Source organism: Mustela erminea, chromosome 14, assembly GCF_009829155.1.
Source record: "Mustela erminea isolate mMusErm1 chromosome 14, mMusErm1.Pri, whole genome shotgun sequence".
NCBI classification, from domain to species: Eukaryota; Metazoa; Chordata; class Mammalia; order Carnivora; family Mustelidae; genus Mustela; species Mustela erminea.
Window position 1 is genome coordinate 85,141,012 of NC_045627.1, and position 20,006 is coordinate 85,161,017.

Genomic DNA, 20,006 nt, shown 5'->3' on the forward strand with positions numbered 1-20,006 from the left:
GGTGGCGGCAGCCGCAGCCTCTGGGGAAAGGCACGAGCCGCCCAGGACCAAGGAGGAGAGATGGTCTGGGGTGTGCAGTGTTCTCCCAGCTGGGAGCTGGGCGTCGGGCTGCTGTGTTTCTCTGCCCAGTGTGAACCCGAGACTGTGAAGGTCTGGCCTACAGGGCCTTGGCACAAGCCCTCTGAGGTCCCAGGTCCCTTGCCTGCAGGCGGCTGCTGTCCCCTGGCCAAGTCCTTGTGTGGCCTTGTTGCTGTTGGACTCCACCATTCATCACGGGCGTGATGTAGGAGCCGAGCCAGGATTTTCCAGGCCCTTGAGACATGCAGCTCTCCTCTACGTCTTTTGAGAGCTGCTTTCTTTTTTCCTTTTTTAAAGATTTTTATTTATTCATTTGAAAAAGAGAGAAAAAGAGAGAGAGAGAGCGAGCATGCGCACGAGAGTATGAGCAGGGGGAGCGGCACAGGAAGAGGGAGAAGCCGACTCCCTGCTGAGCCAGGAGCCAGACAAGGGGCTTGATCCCAGGACCCCGGGATCACTGACTGAGCCACCCAGGAGCCCGTGAGCTGCTTTCTTAAGAGCCCAGGAAAAACGCCTGGTGAGGGCCTCGCATCTTTGGGCGCTCCGCAGTGACCCCGCTTCTTCCCTGCCCCTCCTCTGTCCCTCCGGTTGGTCAGAATGAAACCAGACACACGGGTTTGTTTCCTCTTCTAGATTACGTGAGGAAAAATTGTCATCAAGTCAAGAATTTATCAAGTCCTCTTGTCTTAAATTCTTAATTCGGGTCCCCTCAGTGAATGAGTCTCTTGTCTACATGGCGCAGCTCAGTCTCTCGCGTTGGGCCCCAGGCTCACGGTCTGGCTTCTCCAGACTCTGCTGTGTGTCGTGCGTGGGTTGCCATGGTGCTGCAAATGGCCTGGAAATGCTGACATGCTGCAGTTTCTGGGAGAGAGGATGGAGTGTTCCGTGTGGGTTTGGGTTCTGGGCTGATGGAAGCTGCTCGGGGACACCCGAGGGTGATTTCGTGGCTCTCGGGCACTTCAAACCCAAGTCTGATCAGCCTCTTGACTCTGACAACTGACTGAGCTTCAGTCAGTTGTGAAAACGGCCAGAGAACCCCTGCGAGCAAAGGATGCTGAGCTCACAACTGCCAGATGCCGGCCTTGCCTACCCTGCCGAGGCTGGAAAGTCCCTTGGGATTCGGGGCTGGGACTAGAAATCTCCAAAGACTCACCACCACTGGCTTAGCGTGTTGTCTTCCCCTCCGCAGCTTCCCTGAGCGGCGCTTCTTGACCCCAGGGTCAGCCGTGCCCAACACGCTCCCCTCTCTACGGGGGCACAGAACCGACCCCTGGTCTGGGGAGACGGATGCCGCCTCAGGAAGGGAGTGCCGGGGCTCCAGATTTTCCACCCTGATCCTTCACCCCTCAGCCACGGGACGACCACATGGCATAGGGTGTAGATGCATTTGTTGGAGACGCACAGCAGGAACCCTCATGCCCTGTCAGGACATGGCCCAGGGAAGGAGGGACGCTCAGTGGCCATGTCTGGTCACCCCTAGCCAGCATGGTTGAACGAGACGCCTCGCCTGTGTGGAGTGGGCGGGACCTTCCAGGATCCCATCTGATGCTGCTGTCCCGGAGTAGGTGGTCTCAGTTCTGCATCAGGTATTAGGGTCTGTTCTGGAGCCTCTGCCTTTAGGTCTACTCTTATGCACCCCCAACCCCCGTGATACACCCTTATTCATGCTTCTGGGGCTTGGAGGGAAGGTCAGGTCCTCCGAGCATCGGGTTTGGGCAGTGCCTCGAGAGCGCTCCTGTGGGCTCACCCCACTTTAGCTCCTCCAGTATTGTACCACTTACAGCCACTCCAGGAGGCTCATCCTAGCTCGGGGCAGCCGTATCGGCCAACTCCTGGTCCTACCCTCTCTTAAGACCTAGAGCCAGTAGCTGGGGCCTTGGATTGACTTGTACAATGGCCCAGAGGGAGGAGAAGGACATGCACAAGAAACGCATCGTCTGGGGAGTAGCTTCTACTTACCATGCCCCCTAGATGGGCTTTTCTCAGAGCTCTTAGGCTAAAGGGCTCCCCCGCCAACCCCCTGCTTGGAGATGCATCAGAGCTCCCATGATCGATAATGGAGCCGTCCACCATTCCTGCGTGTATGTGCCGAAACTGGAGGCCCCCAGCCCGGCCTTCCCCACCACCGCCAAGGCCCAGGACAGGAGTGGGAGTGGAGGCCCACATGCCATGTGTCCAAATGTTTAAAAGTCATTGACAAGTCTCCCAACTGATACATAAAAATATGCTCTACCCTCCTGTCTCAACAAGTGTGTCTTCATAATGACAAAATGACAAAACATTTCTATTTATAAAGACTTGGCTTTTACTTGGAGAAAGTTGGCAAAAATATCAAAGAAGCTGACTTGAATTATTATTGTAAATGTCTTGGCACTTTGTTAATGGGCCGGTGATGTGTGTATGGGTGATAGAGACAAAATTCATAAATTATTCTATCTTTGTGCTGCTATGTTTATTTTTCTTTTCTATATTGCAGCAAAGTCATTATATTGTTCTAGGCAAAATTTTCAGGTACTTTGTGTTCTATTAGTAGTAGTACTAATTTAGACAACTTGGAGTCATTGTAGTTCTTGGGTAGTTTTTTTTTTTTTTTAAATTTAAATTTCAATTTGGAGGGGCACCTGGGTGGTGGTAGTCAGCTGAGTATCTGCCTTTGGCTCAGGTCATGATCTTGGGGTTCTGGGATCAAGCGCCAAACCAGGCTTGGCGGGGAGTCTGCTTTACCCTCTGCCCCTCCCCCATTGAGATCTCGGGCATGTGTGCTCTCTCACTTTCTCTCTCTCTCAAATTAAAAAAAAATTCTTTAAATATCAATTTGGAGAAACTTCACCCTGGTGAAGCCATAGCAACTGAAATTGTCAGTAGAATTATTAGAGCAATAGTTAGATTCAGAAATGAGCGGTGCAGTTCATGTGTCAGAATCAAGCTTACATCAGATTACTTGTGACAAGTTCTCTCTACTGCAGCAAAGATTGCAGCATGTTGAATCACACCCTAAAAACTGCTATCATTTATACTGCAATTTTCCCCATCTCTTCAATATCTAGATCCGCAGACTCCAGTTAATATCTGGCATTGTGCTTCACGAGATGACTTTGAGAGGTACTTACGAACACTTGTCAGAAAGACATGAATGGTATGAGACGGCACGGTGTTCCTTGGCCACCATGAGCAACTCCGGTGAAGACTGTGTTCATCTGTGAACACCTTCCTATCCTGAATTAGGACACGAAGGAACAGGGACAAAAAGGCATCTAGGACTACTGGGAAATGATGCTTCTCTTTGCAAGATTCTGTTGTAGTTATGCTGCTTGAAGATCTAACAAATTGACCAATCTGTCTTTCTCTTCCCTTTCTCAGTCTTTTTCCTTGGCTAAATCCCTTCTGCTCTTTGGAAATCGTGTCTGTCTCCAATGTTGCAAACACAGATCTCCAAGGTGATCAGGCTTAGTTACCTTCTGTTCAAGGACAGCAGCCAGGAATTGTGCAGAAGCATTTTTCCGAGGCCTGACACATATGTCCTGGATGCGGATGTTTCTGGTTATGACCTGTGGGGTGATAGAAGCTGCTAGGTTCCAGGTCCTGTGCTGGGCCCTCCCTTCCTCTCTTTCTTCCTTCTGTCTGTCCCTCCTTCCCTGAAAAGGAACCACATGCAAATAGCAATACATTCTGCCTGCTGAACCCTAAGACCAGCAGGACAGCCCCGGGGTTGGGGGGAGCGTGAGGGGGGAGGGGTACCCTGGCTGAGGAGAGAAGACTCAGTTTCAGAAGACCTGGGGCTCCAGGGACTTGTCAGGAAGGGAAGCCCCCGGGGTGTTGGCCTCTTGAGATTCTCCCAGAATCCCAGCCAAAGCTCTGCTCCAAGGATGGGTTATTGCCATCGTTACTGTTCCCTAGACGCTCGACTCTTCCTGTAGACTCTCGGGCAGACAGAGAAGGCAAAAGTTTATCCTTTAAATACAAATTCAGAACACTCAACACACTGAGTTTAAGGAAAGTTCCCGTGACACTGTTTATTCTGTACCGAGCAGAAGACTGACATTATGGCCGCCTGGTCTGTGCTTCTCATTCCAAAATCCGTGACTTTCTCCTTACCAGGATCTAGTGGTTGAGCCCAGCTCAGCCTCCCCGTGCTCAGGTCCTCCTCTGGAAATGGGTACTGATGGCAGGGCCGGGGCAGGGGTCGGGGGAGACTGTCGGAATCCGTGAGCTGGCCTCGGGGAGACCAGAGAGCACAGTGTGAGCTTGGCAGCTCGGGAGATAGTAATTCTCTTCATCCTTTCCATGTGAGTGAGGAAAGGGAAATGAAAACCAAACCCATGCGCATCTTGTGTATGTGTGTGCATACACACATACATGTACACACTCTGTAGGGTGTATTAACTTCTGAGGGCTTTCCTAACAAAGTACCAAACACTGACTGGCTTAAGACAACAGAAAGGCATTCTCTCACAGTTCTGGAGGCTAAGAGTCAAAAATCAAGGTGTTTCCTCCGAAGAATCTAGGGGAGCATCTTTCGTCTCTTCCCAGCTTCTGTTGGGAGCTGGCAAGTTTTGGTGCTCATTGGCTTACAGACACGTCACCTCTATCTCTGCCTCCATTATCATATGGACTTCTTCCCTGTGTCTCTGTGTGTCCCTGTCCTTCTAAGGACACCAGTCATCGTGGTATCAGATGCCCCACCCCCCCAAAACTACATGACTTCATCATAACTGACTGCATCTCCAAAGACCCTGTTTCCAAATAAGGTCACATTCCAAGGTTCCAGATGGACATAAATTTCTGGGGGACACTACTGAACCCAGGACACAGAATTAGGACAGAAAGCTAAGGCTGTGTTGTGAGATGCATCGTGAATTCAAAGATGTTAAATGTGAAAAACATACAAATTAAACGCCACAAAATATGTCATCTTATGCACATTCAAAAGACTCAACAACGTACTTGGAAAAAATACATTCTCAAAAATTGCCATGATAGTCTTTTGTTGGGTGGGAGCCCCAGCCGAGGTGCCTCAGTGTTGACGGGTTGGATATACCTACATTCTCCGGAATAGTTAGGATTTCTGGAAAAGGTTTCTTGTTTTGTTTTGTTTTTGTTTTTGTTTTTAAGATTTTATTTATTTATTTGACAGAGACAGACACAGTGAGAGAGGGAACACAAGCAGGGGGAGTGGGCGAGGGAGAAGCAGGCTTCCCACTGAGCCCAATGCTGGGCTTGATCCCAGGACCCACAAATCATGACCTGAGCAGAAGGCAGACACTTAATGACTGAGCCACCCAGACGCCCCTGGAAAACGTTATAGATTCAGCATGAATTGGCTCTGGTGGGAGCTAATGGTTGTGAAAATGCTTTGTAAATAGTCAAATATGGTACAAATAAAGGTTAACAGATACATGAGTTTGCCCAGTTTAAGCTCTTAGGGAGGGCTGTCCATTTCATGCACAAATGCAAGGATATGGACTTTGAGAGATCATGGCAAAGCCCTATAAATATCCTTTCTTGCCAAGTGAAAGGAAGGTCACCTCTCCTTGGCTCTATAAAAACAAAGATTTTTTTTTTTTTTTTTAAATCAGGGGATCCGGCAGCCCCTTCTGGGTTTGTTCATTGCAGAGCTCTTTAAAGGGATCCTCACATGTGAATTTAATGTACAGAAGTGAGGGCTCTGTTACCTGATCAGACTTTCACATTCCCCAGGATCTGCAATATTGTCTTGTAAAAACAGGGGACAGTGGGTCAGTCATTTCAGGAGAAGTTACTAGAATTTTACACCCAGATGTGAATTTATTCATGATCTCCTCTAACTCACTTATTTTATAAAAGAGGCCAAGGGAGAAGTCCCTGGTTGGCCGTGGGTGGGGAAGGAGTTGGAGGTGGCATCTGGGCTTGAGGAGGAACTGTAGAAGCTTCTGTGATGCTCAGTCCTGTGTTTGCCCTCTCCATCATGCTTCTAAGGTTGGGGTGACACCCATTCTTGGGTGTATTATTCTTTGGGTATATTATTGTTCCCATTTTACAGATTGGTGAACAGAGGCTGACTGATGCAATGTCTGGCTCAATATCATGATGGTATTATAGATATTATATGTTATTATAGCTGGATACTATAGGTGGGTGACCCCAGAGCCCCAGTCTGACCATCCCGCTTTTCCTGCTGCTGGACAAAAACCATGAAGGCAGGGTCAATGCGTTGGGAGCATTCTCCATCCTCTCCAGACCCCCCCCCCGCCCCCGGCAATGAATGATAAGCATTTGTTTCCATAAAATATGTGATTTCACCCTGGCTCTAAATGCCATAATGAAGTTTTGAAGTCAAAAACATTGTCAATAAAGACAATGTTTAGGGGCTTATAGAAGATGGGCAGGAGTTGCAGATTATAGAGAGGGAAGGTACAGCGTTGCTTAAGGATTGGGATGGGGAGAGCTCCACTGAGGAGGATGGCTCTTGCTCCATAGATAGGGACGCAGCAGCTCTGTCTCTTTTGCTCCTGGAGCTGACATTCCTCCTCTAACGGTGTCCCATCCTGCCATTTCATTGCACGTCTGCCGTCGCTCTGGGTGGACACTCAGTCTGACGGTAGCACAGGCTGTAGGGCAAGCTGGGGACTTACTACTACTGAAGAGCTAAGCAGATCCTTGCGTTTTCAGGATAACCACAGTGCTTTTGCACTTTCTTTCTTTCTTCCCTACCCACCGGCTGCTTGCTGCTTAAGATCTAATGAGTCAGTAATGATTTGTACCAAGTGACAGTGAGTAAGGAGATGGTTTTGAGGATTATGTGTAGTGTGTAGGAATTACGAAACCATGTTCCACGGGGAGATGGTGTTCTCTGATGTATTCTGGGAGTTTTCTAGCACTTAATCAGAAACTAAATATAGAACAGCTTACTAAGGTTTTGATACAGCATCACTTAACGTGAGAAACTGTCTCATTTTTCCTTTTCTCCTTTTCATCCTTTGGCCTAATCATTTTTGGGTTAAAACACAATTCTGAAGCTTCTTCCACAAATCACAGAACAAAACAGCAACTTGGAAAGAGGGATTCTTTTTTTTTTTTTTAAAGGTTTTATTTATTTATTTGACACACAGAGAGAGATCACAAGTAGGCAGAGAGGCAGACAGAGAGAGAGGGGGAAGCAGGCTCCCTACCGAGCAGAGAGCCCGATGTGGGGCTCTATCCCAGGACCCTGAGACCATGACCTGAGCCTAAGGCAGAGGCTTAACCCTCTGAGTCACCCAGGTGCCCTGGAAAGAGGGATTCTTTTGATTTATGTTGATAAACAATCTGGAAGGTCACTGTTATTAGTGTAACTTTTTCAAGTATGAAGTATTACATCAAGACAAAAGTTTAGAGGTGGGAATGAATTTAGCAATCAAAGGTCACTGCCATTTTAAAGACCTCTCATGTGGTCATTTTTACATTTGGTATTTAAAACATTTTTTTAATATTAAAGTTTTTTTTAATTAAATATTTTATTTATTTATTTATTTGACAGGCAGAGATCACAAGTAGGCAGAGAGGCAGGCAGAGAGAGAAGAGGAAGTAGGCTCCCTGCTAAGCAGGGAGCCCAATGCGGGGCTCAATCCCAAGACCCTGGAATTATGACCTGAGCTAAAGGCAGAGGCTTTAACCCACTGAGCCACCCAGGCACCCCTACATTTGGTATTTTTATTGACTGAGTATAACTAATCAGGTACCTATTTTCAAAGAGTGACAATAAAGTGTATTATTCAAGGGAGACATTATGAAAACAGGACATAACCCCTGACACCGGAAGTTTGGAAGTATCATTCAAACGTTAGTTCTTAGTGTATTATCCACTAAGCTGATTACCTAGCACAGATTCTATTTGACCTCCAAATCTGCCAAGCACCAGAAGGTTGTCCCTTCAGCCTGCTGTGTCTGGTAGGGAACAGGGACAATTTCCTCAGGGAATGTTCTTGAAACATTTCTCTTGAATTAACCAAACTTCCGAGTGCTCAGAAAATTATCTTCACCTTTTTATCCACCCTTCCCGGATCACTCTGCTGGAATTTCTTTCCTGCATAAACAGCAAAAGCCTGTTCAGGTGTCTGTCTTTAATTCAGGGATGCAGAAATATTTATGGATGAAATGATACACTGTCTGGGATTTACTTCAAAATCACATGGGTAGGGGGGAAGCAGACGGGGATAAAACTGGAATAAGACTGGCCACGAATTGATAATTGTTGAAGTTGGGTGATGGGGCAGGGCGCCCTTTGTGATGTTGGGGGTGAACATCCTCGCAGCGTGGGGGGGTTTCCCTGAACAAACCTAGAAGAGGAGCTGCTAGCTTGATACACATTTTGAATTTCCTGGATGCTGTCAAAGTGCTTTCCAAATATGCATGCATTTATACGCTTTCCAGTCATGTATCTCCCCCCCTCGCCATGAGATGTAGCATTTTTATCAGTCTGATTTTTAAAAAGTAATATACTCTTCTGTTTTATTTGTGTTTTCATAATCACTTTGAGGATCTTTCTCATTTGCTGGTCCTTTGGGGTTTGTTTGTTTGTTTGTTTCTTGTGAATTATCTGCCATGTTGTTCCAGATTATAGGCACAATCACAGCGAGTTCTCTGTCCTTTCTCCTTCAAGCAGGAAGGGGCAGCAGCCTGCGCTGGCTGATGAGAGTCAATTAATTGTTAAGTTTCCAAGAATTTTGTGAACTGGTTTTCAACTATGGGTAGCCCGGAATCAGCCCTGTGCAGACATTTAGGGTGCGACAGCCAGCAAATCCTGCAAATCAAGGCTCCCACTCCTGGAGAGCTGGGTTTTAAACCTTTCCTGGCACAGCATCGCCTCCACACATTCACATCTGGACAGAGCTTGGTCCAAAACAGCATCAGGGTGAAGCTGACCCATCGATGCAGGAGAGGCTGCCCCCCGACTCACTGACCAGAAATGGAAAAAGCCTGGGGGCTCTGTGCGTCCTGCGCTCGGCACCTGCTGGCAGACAGGGACGGCCCCTAAGGGATGTTCTGCTGCAGGACTAGGTAGGCTTGGCAGGACACTCTGCGGAGTCTGTTCCCTGGCCCCTTTCTCTTCGGTGCTAGGTACAGCCAGCTGTGTCACTTGCAAGGCCCAGTGCGATGTGAAAACGCAGGTTCCTCATTCAAAAGCCTTTTCCTTATTCACCCATGATTTCTTTCTCTCCACCCCTCACAGCTTTCTTTATTTCCTATTTAATGTCACGTTCTCTTGGACTTGGGGATTTTTGTGGGGTGAATGCCAAACCCCATAGTTGCCTGGGGTCTTGCCCGGTGACTTGGCACACAGGGCGTATGTGACTTACCTGATTCTTTGGGTGCCTGCACCCAGCATCCCACCAAGATCAAAGGCAGAGGTGCTCAGTACTTGGATCGGGGGTTTGGGCCACGGAGCACCTATCCTGGGGGTGGGAAGAGGTGGAGGGAGGTTAGCCGGTGAGTGAATCCAGGACCGTACTCCACTGACCCACCAGATCTCACGCGTAAAACACAAATGCAGAGATAAAATTAATTCAGAAATTCAAGGCAGCAACCAAACTTGCTTTAGACCCCAAGTGTGGAGGTGGTAGGTACTAGCAAGAGAAATGGAAGCAAGGAAGGGGGAGAGAAAGTGTCAGGGGGTGATGCTGATAGAAAAAGGGTGAGTTAAGATTTTCAGTGTTGGGGTTTGGGAAAGTGACGTCTGAGCAAGAAGCTGAGGAGAAGGAGGGGACATGAGGCACCACAGCTGTCCTTTGTGTCACCTTCCTTGTCATCCCCCCCAGGGCTCCATCCGGATTACAAGGAGTTGTGAGTAGTGTGCAATGGCACAAACTGTTCGGTTAAAATCTGCCCGCATAAGATTCAATTTTAGTTAGAAGTTATTTTAAGCTTTGAAAATGTCATATAAAAAATATTCTGGTTAGAATCCCCCTCCTTTTTTTTTTTTTTTAAACTGTAATGTTTATGAATTCAGTTCTCCTTGAAACAGACACTTCATTTATTGTCATATTTTTGGAGACTTGGGAAAGTTATCTCTGGCATCTTCCGAGCATTAAACATTTTTTGCAATGATCTTTTTCCCCTCCTTCTTTCAGCCGCTCACTAGGGTTTCTTCCCCAAAAAGAAACACAGAGTGTTAGATAATAAAAATGTAAGGTTGCCGGAAAAGGAACAAGAGCAATTCTTCCACATCAGGAAGTAGACATTCTGTCAGGTTGTTTGAAAAAGAAAATCCCCAAATAACAGTGCCTTCAATAAAGACGGATGTTTCTTTCCCATGTAAGAGATGTCTGGTGGAAGGCAGACCATGCATGAACTATATTTCTGCTCTACCATCCTCAAAATCGCCTCTTAGTTCAGGACAGTCATAGGAGCTCCTGCCATCACATCCACACTCCAAGAAGGAAGATCGGGTGAGCTGAATGGCCTGTTTCCTTTCTTTTGAGGGAAATTGCCATCAAATCCCTCATGACACACACACACACACACACACCCTCACTATAGGCTAGAACTTAATAACATGGCCCTACCTATCTACAATAGAGACTTGGAAATACAGGAAAAGCATTAGCCGAGTAACAGTTTCATTAGAAACTTGTGCTCTGTTGTTCCAGAGAGGACGGAGAACGGGTGTTGGAAAGAGTCCCTAGCAATGTCTGCCACAATCTCCACCCTCGTTTTTCTTTTCAAGTATAAGGGCTATAAATCTCAGGAAAATAAATCAATACCTAACTCCTAGGGCCAAGAGAAACTATATTTTAAAATGTTCTCATTCTAGCTTTTTAAAATTCAGATGAGAAATTCCAGTGGGGAATGTAGATTCTGTCATCTTTACTGCTTTTGTGTATGTCAACTTAAGTAGTCTACCATTTCGCCTGCTTTGGCGTTGTACAGTCAAATAAAAGAGGATTTCACTGTAGTTAAACAGAACTTTGTATTTTACAGGACAAAATAATTTTTTAAACATGCATTTGAGAAAGGAAATAATAATGGGCTGATTACAACGGTATTAATTTAAGTTCTAGGTCCGAGGTCCCAACAAAAGTGTTTCTGAATGGACATCTTACCTTTTTTTTTCTTCCCCTGTGGAAACTAATCCCCAACAAAAAAGCTCTTTTCTCTTGTTGACCCCCGCCACAGTAGGGCACCTGGTCAGGCAATCTTCTACAAGTACGTGAGGCTTTCTGATGGAAAGCGAATGTATTTTTTTTTAAGTGGTCTATTTCTCAACTCTTTCTTTTTTTAAAAGATTTTATCAGTTTATAAGGGAGGGAGCAGAGAAGGAGGAAGGGGAGTGGCAGAGGACTCTCCGATAATGACCTGAGCCAAAGGCAGACACTTAACCCATGGAGTCACCCAGGTGCCATTCATTCATTCATTCATTCATTCATCAAATGAATGAATGAATGAATCATTCATTCATAAATAAGATTTTATTTATTTATTTGACAGAGGAAAACACAGCAAGAGAGGGAACACAGGCAGGGGGAGTGGGAAAGGAAGAAGCAGGCTCTCCACTGAGCAGGGAGCCCTATGTAGGGCTGGATCCCAGAACCCCCGAGATCGTGACCTGAGCAAAAGGCAGATGTTTAACTGACTGAGCCACTCAGGTACCCTGTTTCTCAGTTCTTGAGCAAGAGTATACCTTCCTCTAAAAGACTGATTTTCTTTCTTTCGCATGGTAACAGACATTGTCTCTCAACATAGCAACACAAGAAAAACGTCATGCTTCAGTTACAATGACCGTGGGCCACTATGTTATCAGGTATCTGTTGTGCAGGGTAACCTGGTGATTAAATTGCTAATCTTTTCTTCGTGGGGGGTTTTTCCTTCTGATGAGCGAAGCTTCCAGGAGTGTTATGTTAGCACAAATCTACATGTCCTTTATGAATTTCTCTGCCTTATTAAAATATAGTTATCTCTGAGTTAGAGCTGGCTTCTTCACATAATTCTTTCCTACATAATAATATAAAAGATTCTTCATCTCTAATCCTGATTTCAGGGATGGAAATCCTGCAGACAGACTCAGACCTATTCCATAAGACAAAATCATAAAAGGAAAGTCTATTATATCCACCAACTGTGGAAATATAGTTTAATTGCTTAACATATGAGGACGACAGGCATCAAATTCAGTGGAGGCCCCAACAAATCTTAGCCTTTTTTTAAAGATTTTATTTATTTATTTGACAGAGAGAAAGCATGAGCTCGGGGAGCAGCAGAGGGAGAGGGAGCAGCAGAGGAGGGAGCCCAAGGTAGGGCTCGATCCCAGGACCCTGGGATTACCACCTGAGCCGAAGGCAGATGCCCAACCGACTGAGCCACCCAGGCACCCCAAATCTTACCTTTGGTGGTAAATCTTTTTAGTCTGAAGAGATGGTGCTGGAGAGATAACCTTTGTGGACTTAAACCTTTTCCTACTGCTTTAGGAAGACTGTTCCCGGTGACTGTCCATTATTTTATTGCAATGTGTTTGTACCACCTCTGACATCCGTCTTTCCTGAGTTTCAGCTCTAGAATGGATTAATGTAATTCTTTCTTATAGCATGAAATCATGCTGAAGTAACAAAGGGAACATTCAGAAGTTTTCAAAATACATTGTCTTTGGGTGGAAAAGTGTTTGCTTAGGCAAAATAGCGATAGTTTTTGCCTCCAAGTGAAGTTCTAGAAATATGCATTCTTTTTTCTGTTTTTAAGATTCTATCTATTTATTTTGGGGGGTGGGTAGTGAGCTGGAGGGAGAGGGAGAATCTGAAGCAGACTCCACGCTGAGTGCAGAGCCTGATGTGGGGGCTTAGTCCCATGATTGATACTGAGATCATGACCTGAGTCGGAACTAAAAACCGAATGACTGAGCCAGCCAGGCACCCCAGGAAATGTCCGTTCTTTTGCATGTCTTCTGCTATAGTGTCTGTTGGCTGGAGAACTTTTATTTGTCCCTCCAGATCCACTTGCTCTGTGCCCCTGGGGCAGACTGGCCTGTGAGGGCTATGTCAATGGCTCCCCGGCTTTATGGCCACTGATTTGGTTTGGCCAGTGGGAGGCCCTCTCCAGACACTGAAGGGAGGAGAGAGACACCAGGATGTTTACTCTGGCTGGTTCCTGCTGGGCTGCAGGTTGACAGTGGCAATGTTACCCTAGGAAGGTTCCTGCCAGGTGGGCCTCCCTACAAGGGCTCCCTCCCCAGGATTTAGTGGTGGCTCAGGGCTGTTTCACCAACCTTGTTTGTTTTCTTCAACCTCGCCCACACGTTTGTAAAGAATTTCGATTTTCCCAGAGGAGCATGCTGTTTCTGCCTGGGACACGGATAGGCGAGTTTCCTAATGACAACCCTAAGCCTGGGATAATAGTCATTTGGCTATGACTTGTTTGGAGAAAATGTTTTCAACATGAATAAGATTGAAAGCAAGGCCTTGGACAATTTAAGTTTCTCCTGCTGTTTTTTTGTTTTTACCACTAGAGTTGAAATTGTTTACATTTTCACAAGAACGTAAAGAGGAAGGATGTAGTTCTGCAAGGTAGTTGTACAATTCAACGAGGTCTCAAGGCGGGTTGGTGACATCCTGCCAGAGCTCCCAGACCGTTGTGAGCGGTGGTCTTACCACTGTGATCCGGGGCCGATGTGTGTAGTACTGAGTGGGCCCTAAGATCAGCGTCTTCTTTCCCAGACCCATCTACCCTGCAGGCATGTGCACTCCAGCTCACTCTCTTGTTGCCTTGCTTTGTTCCCCATTACTGTCCTGCCTGCTGACCCTAACTAACACTTCAAGGGGACTTGGCCAAGGCTCCTGAAACAAAGTGCTGTGGAGCTGATGCTAAGGACCCATCCCGAAAGGTTGCGTGAGAAAGTCATTCAGTCTGAGCACTCAGATTCACTCAGTGCGTCACTGAATGAGTTTGGTTTCAGCTTTGGTGCTTGTGCTATTTCTCATTTTCCCCACAATTGGGAAGACTGTGATCTCACAAATGCAATGAGGTCACTAATCTCTCATCCTTCTGGCAAATTCTATTTGCAAGAACTGCTTCTTGAAAAAAGTAATCTCAGAATGGAGAAGGCACTGATATTTAGTTTTAATCCACACATTTTATGAAAACCTTGGTAAGCAATGTGTTTTCTGGGTCCCAGCTATGTCGAGGAAAAATTCTGGGGAAGGGTTACTGGGTTATAACTTCTGGAGCTTGTGTTCTAATTCCTAAAAAGAGAGTCTTGAAACCTTTCTGGCCCTTGGCTTTCCCTTTAATCACTGGAAATAATACTTATCTGTCAAAACTAATAAGGATAGAATAGGATGATGGATGGTAAAGTGCTATGAAAATTTAAATATCCTAGGGGCACCTGGGTGGCTCAGTTGATTGAGTGTCCTACTCTTGATTTCTGCTCAGGTCATGATCTCAGGGTCTTGAGATCAAGTCCAACATCAGGCTCCATGCCCAGCAGGGCGCCGTCTGGAGATTCTCTCTCTCCCTCTACCCTTTTCCTCGCTTGTGCTTGCATTCCCTCTCTCTCGCAAACTAATAAATCCCTTTAAAAAAAGAGAAAATTTAAAAACTTTAAAGATACAGATTATTATTGTTGCCTAAAAAATTATAAAACATAGCCTAAACCTCTGTTTTTTTAACCTTTTTTTGTGTCATGGATGCCTTTAGAGAATTGGTGAAAACTTATGGACCCTCCCTCCGGAACTGCATAGGCCATTCAGAAAGTCAGAGGATTTTTTTTCTTTTCTTTTTTAATTTTTTGTTTTCAGCATAACAATATTCATTATTTTTTTCACCACACCCAGTGCCCCATGCAATCCGTGCCCTCTCTAATACCCACCACCTGGTTCCCCAACCTCCCACCCCCCGCCCCTTCAAACCCCTCAGATTGTTTTTCAGAGTCCATAGTCTCTCATGGTTCACCTCAGAGGATTTTCTTATGCAATTTCAAGGCATTTATGGATCTTTTGAAGCTCACTACATCCTGGACAAATTTCATAAACTATATCTTGTTTTTTTAAAGGTGGCTAAATGTAAAAGTGAAAGTGTTAGATATAATTTTCATCTGCATTCACTTATAAGGTTTGACAGTTAAAATTTTGCAAAAGATACTGCATAAGCTATATAAATTACAAACCAAAAAAAAAAAAAAAAAAGGAATCAAAGGGAAATATCAAACTATTCTGAGTTCTTGAATGGAATTTCAATGCATTAGATTTTGGAACTAGAAGAATGATGGTTGGAAATATCCTGAAGTATAAAAGAAAGAAAGCAAATTTAATTCATTCAATAAATATTTCTTGAGCACCTTTATGTGCCAAGAATCATTCTCAGTACTCTGGATTTAACTGTGAATCAAACAGTCAAAATATCTATAAATAATTATTAAGTAAGCTCTGTGCCTAATGTGGGGCTCAAACTCATGACGCTGAGATCAAGAGTCACATGCTCAGCCAGGTGCCCCACAGGGTCAAAATAACTCACATACAGAGATGATACTTTTTATTCGTTGTGAAAGCTGTTAAAACTCCAGGTAATGTATGGATACCAGCCAGTGATTCCCTTAGTTATAGATTCATGTTTTACTCCTTACATGGAACAACTGAACACTTTTTGTATTGGTCCTAAAACTACATTTCTGTCTGACCGGCCCCTTTTTAAATATGTAGCTTATATATTGTAAATTTATAGCTACTATGAATACATTGAAGATAACCAAATATTGTGAACTTTATGGTTTCCTCCTAGCCGCGAAGCTATGATACTGACTATTCTCTTTGGTCCACAATTTGAGTTTACCTATTGTTTTTTAAGCCAATGAGATCATTTGCTTGAATCATCAAGTATTTAGGAAATACTTGAATGGCATCATGAATGCTTTCAAATGTTTTGAAATATTTTTAGACTGTGGTCTCTGAAATGAATAGAAGGAGAGGAATGAAAAATATGGTGTCATTCCTCACTCTTCAGATGATTTATCACTTTAGTGTTTGGCAAGGAGGCAAAATCATTTCAATTTCATGAGCATTATATTTTTTTAAGATTTTATTTATTTGTTTGTCAGAGAGATAGAGAGAGTACAGGCAGGCAGAGAGACGGGTAGAGGCAGAGGGAGAAGCAGGCTCCCTGCAGAGCAAAGAGCCCGATGTGGGACTCAATCCCCAGATGCTGGGATCATGACCTGAGCCGAAGGCAGCCGCTTAACCGACTGAGCCACCCAGGCGTCCCTTTCATGAGCATATATATAGTAAGACATGTAAGAAAGTATTAGATCCTAGATCAGTATGTTTATTTCAGCTGTGTGTATGTGTGTGTATTTTAAGGGTGCTGGTGGTAGTATTAACTTGTCAGCACTGAATGGGAAGAGGTTTGTTTATAAAAACTATAAACTGAGTAAAAATGCTTCACAAGAGGTTAGAGTTCAAGCACATTTAAGGTTGACCAGATATCAGTCCTGCTTTTCTCTTTTTCAGTTTCCTCAGTGGACCCTTCCCATCCATCCTGTTCCCCACTATGCTCTGCCTCCCCTTCTCTCCTTGCTGAGCTCATTATACTTACCTGCAAAACACAGTCTGCCCTTTTTGCATTTGTACCTTCCAAGGGAATGGCATGGTTTGCCTAGTCTGTGTCCTATTTTGGAACATGAATAATTTGATTATTTTGTTTGGAGTTTGCCTTTGTCCTGAGAAATGAAGAAAATTCAAACTTCCCTAACTAGATGCAGGTCTCAACCTTTTTAAAAAAAAAAGTCATGTCCGTTTCAGAATAATTTCTTAAATGCATAAAATAAGTGAGGTAACTCTATTACAACTTACTTGGTTTCCTTGTTATCAAATATTTAAAAAAACTATAACATTAAGCACTTTTAAAATAACGCATTAAATAAAAAGCTAGCCCCAGGTCTAACGGCCACCATGGTTTTACAGTTGTGGTGGAAATAAAGTGTATTTTGAGCCATCTGCAGTTATAGGGTGTTCTAAGAAATCTGTGATTTCTGTTGGCGCCAAAGCCACAGGTTTGTTAATATTACTGTGGTTTGTTGACTTACGTTGATAATTAATGTGACTTCTTCATTTTGGTTAAATGTTAGTGGAAATGAAGATGTCTCTTCTTCCCATCCATGGTTACAGCCCCTACGGGGCACGGGGACCCCAGGTGAAGAAATTCTCCCCCTCTTCCCCCTACCCGTTAGCCCCTTGGTGCTGAGACCAGCACACAGCACAGTGCCTGACATGGCATGATTCCTCCATAGCCGTTATCTGAAATAAGTAAAACACAAAGGGGGAAAAAGACATTTGTCCAATGCTTATGATTATTGCCAGGACTTTTTGCCTCTAATCTCATTGACCCTCCGATTAACTGCCAGAGTAACTCTGGATTTCTCAGAGGAGGGAATGGGGACTCAGGACAGCTACACAGCAGAGCAGAATTTAAACTCTGCTCTGTTTGACTCCAAAGTTCACATTCTTTCCACCTTCACATTGTTGTCTCTTACAAAACTTTTCTAGATCCAGAGAGAAAAACAAGGGAAGTCCCTTCAGATATCTGATGTCTCCAGACTTCTTACAAAGACTCCATACAACTTCAATTCTCTCATAACTCAGTGAGTCTAACTTACACAAGGATACCTAGGTGACGTTTATGAAAATTTCTTTATCTAGATGTAGAGTGATCTTGTTTCTATGAGCCTAAATTCTCACCCATGGAGATGAGGCAAGTCCCAGCCTGGCCAGGACTTGGTTAAATCAAGTGAGCAGTATTCTGTTTGATGCCTTACACACATACCTGGCCCTTTCATGAGAGATTTTATCCCAGTCAGATTTGTGGTTGGTGTCCAGGACAGTCACAGGATAATCCTATAATCCCGTATTTCTTAAAACAGTGTCATTTATTGCATAAAAATGGATCGGACAGCACCATTATACTGCATTTTCTACTGTAAAGAGATTTTTTTTTTTTTTTTACTGAGGAATCATGTTGACCACATATAGTAAATGGAATATACTTTGCAGTTTATGCAACTGACATTTTCTGCAACATGGCCGAGAATCTGTTCTTGTAACAATCAATCCTTCTAGCATTTCTTTTTAGGGAAGTTCACCAATTTTATAAAACCTGCTTTAGAGGTTTTATAAATAGGAGCATAGAACCCGAAGCAAACTGGACCTGTTGTCCCTCCGTTCAGCAGAGTGCCTTTCATTTTCCTTATTTGGAAGTGTCATCTCCCTTAGGTGACCTCTGAGGTCTGGGCTTCTCAACCTTGTCGGAGAAAGTGGTTCCTTGTTGTTTTTCTTTCTCTACTCTTCTTGGTTTGCTTCCTCACAACCTTTGCCCCGACATCCGTCAGTTCTCCTCCAGCTTCCCAGGCCAGCCCTGAGCAGGTGACCTGCGCCTGCTGCCAGCAGGAGGAGAAAGAGTATGGAGTCTGTGCTGTCACCTCTCTCTGATCAGAATCTCCCTACACTACTGTTTTTTCACGTCTTCCTTTCCTTTTGTTTCTGAGAAAGAAAGGGCCCTTCTGCTTGTCAAGACAAAGCACTATGTTCTGGGCTACCTCCCTATTGGATTGGAATCACTTTTTTCTTTCTTCACCTTCTCTCTTCTGTTTACAAAAGTACACAGATATGCTCATTCTTTAAAAAAAAAAAACGTAAAAGAAAACAAAACCTTTCCCTTATTCTTGTTACTTCCTGTGTCTATTATTATATCTCCTGCCTTCTTTGCATTGGCAAACATCTCGGACTGGTAGCCTATAATCACTGCTTCAATGCCCACACATGCCTTCAGCTTTTGAAATCTGCCTTTTCTCTCCACCATCCCACTGAGAATGGTTCTCCAGAAGGTCACTAAGCCTCTTGTTTGTCAAACCCAGTGACCTTTTCTCTTAAGTCTCTAGAATCAGACATTGTTTATTATCATGTTCTTGAGAATTGCTGCTGCTTTGGCTTTGAGAATATCTTTTTTCTTTTCTTTTAAATCTGTTTTTCTGACCAGTCTTTCCTCTTCCTTCAGAGATCTTATTTCCTATTCCTGCGCCTTTAGGGGTCACTTCTACATAGATAAGCTCCCGATGTTTATCTGTTTATCTCCAGCTCTGGCCTGTCACATTTCAGACCAGCATTTCCCCTGCTTGCTACACATTTCCTCCTGAGCCCAGGAGCTGGACATACCTGATCTCTTCTTTAGTTCCTCTCCCGTGTTTCGTATCAGCCAGAGTTCTCAGACTTTGGATTCTTTTGCTTCAGATTCAGACACTGGCAAACGCTGACCCTTCTCCTGCCACCTTATTTCATGTCTGCCCCCCCTTTCCATTCTAACAGCTACTTTGGTTTGGGGTTCTCGTCTTTTAATTGGATCTCTGTCCCTGCTTCTAGTTCTACCCTAGTTTGTCCCACAGACGTTCCAGGTTATATAGCTCCAGTACTGGCATTTTCTTGCTCAAAACCTTTCCATGGCTTTGAACTAGTAAAGGAATTAAGTACAGATGCATCATTTGGAATCCAAGACCTTCACAATAACTAAAATGGAAATTTCATTTTCTACAAGTTTTTGGGAAATACCCCAAAGCCAAAACAAACTAATGGTCAACAAAACTATACTGTCCCTACATTTTAGTTTAAGAGTTCTAAGAAAAAGAACTATTTTTAAAAAATAGCACATATTTTTTCCCCTAGCTTTAACATAGAGTCATTTTTGGATTTGCTCTTCCTCTCAATTACAAGGTAATTTTCATTTGAATTTACTTAGCACATTCCACCTCATATTATAATTGTGGCTATTTTTGTCTTGCTCTCTTTCCTGTGCTGTAGTCTTTCAAACGCAGAATATATCTTACTCATCTTTGTGTACTTCTTGTTCTCTGGCACATGGTGCTTACTTCATGTTTGCTAACTTGAGTGAAGAGTTCATAAAGCCTTACCCCAACTATATCCCTTTAACAAAATCAACTACAACTCAAA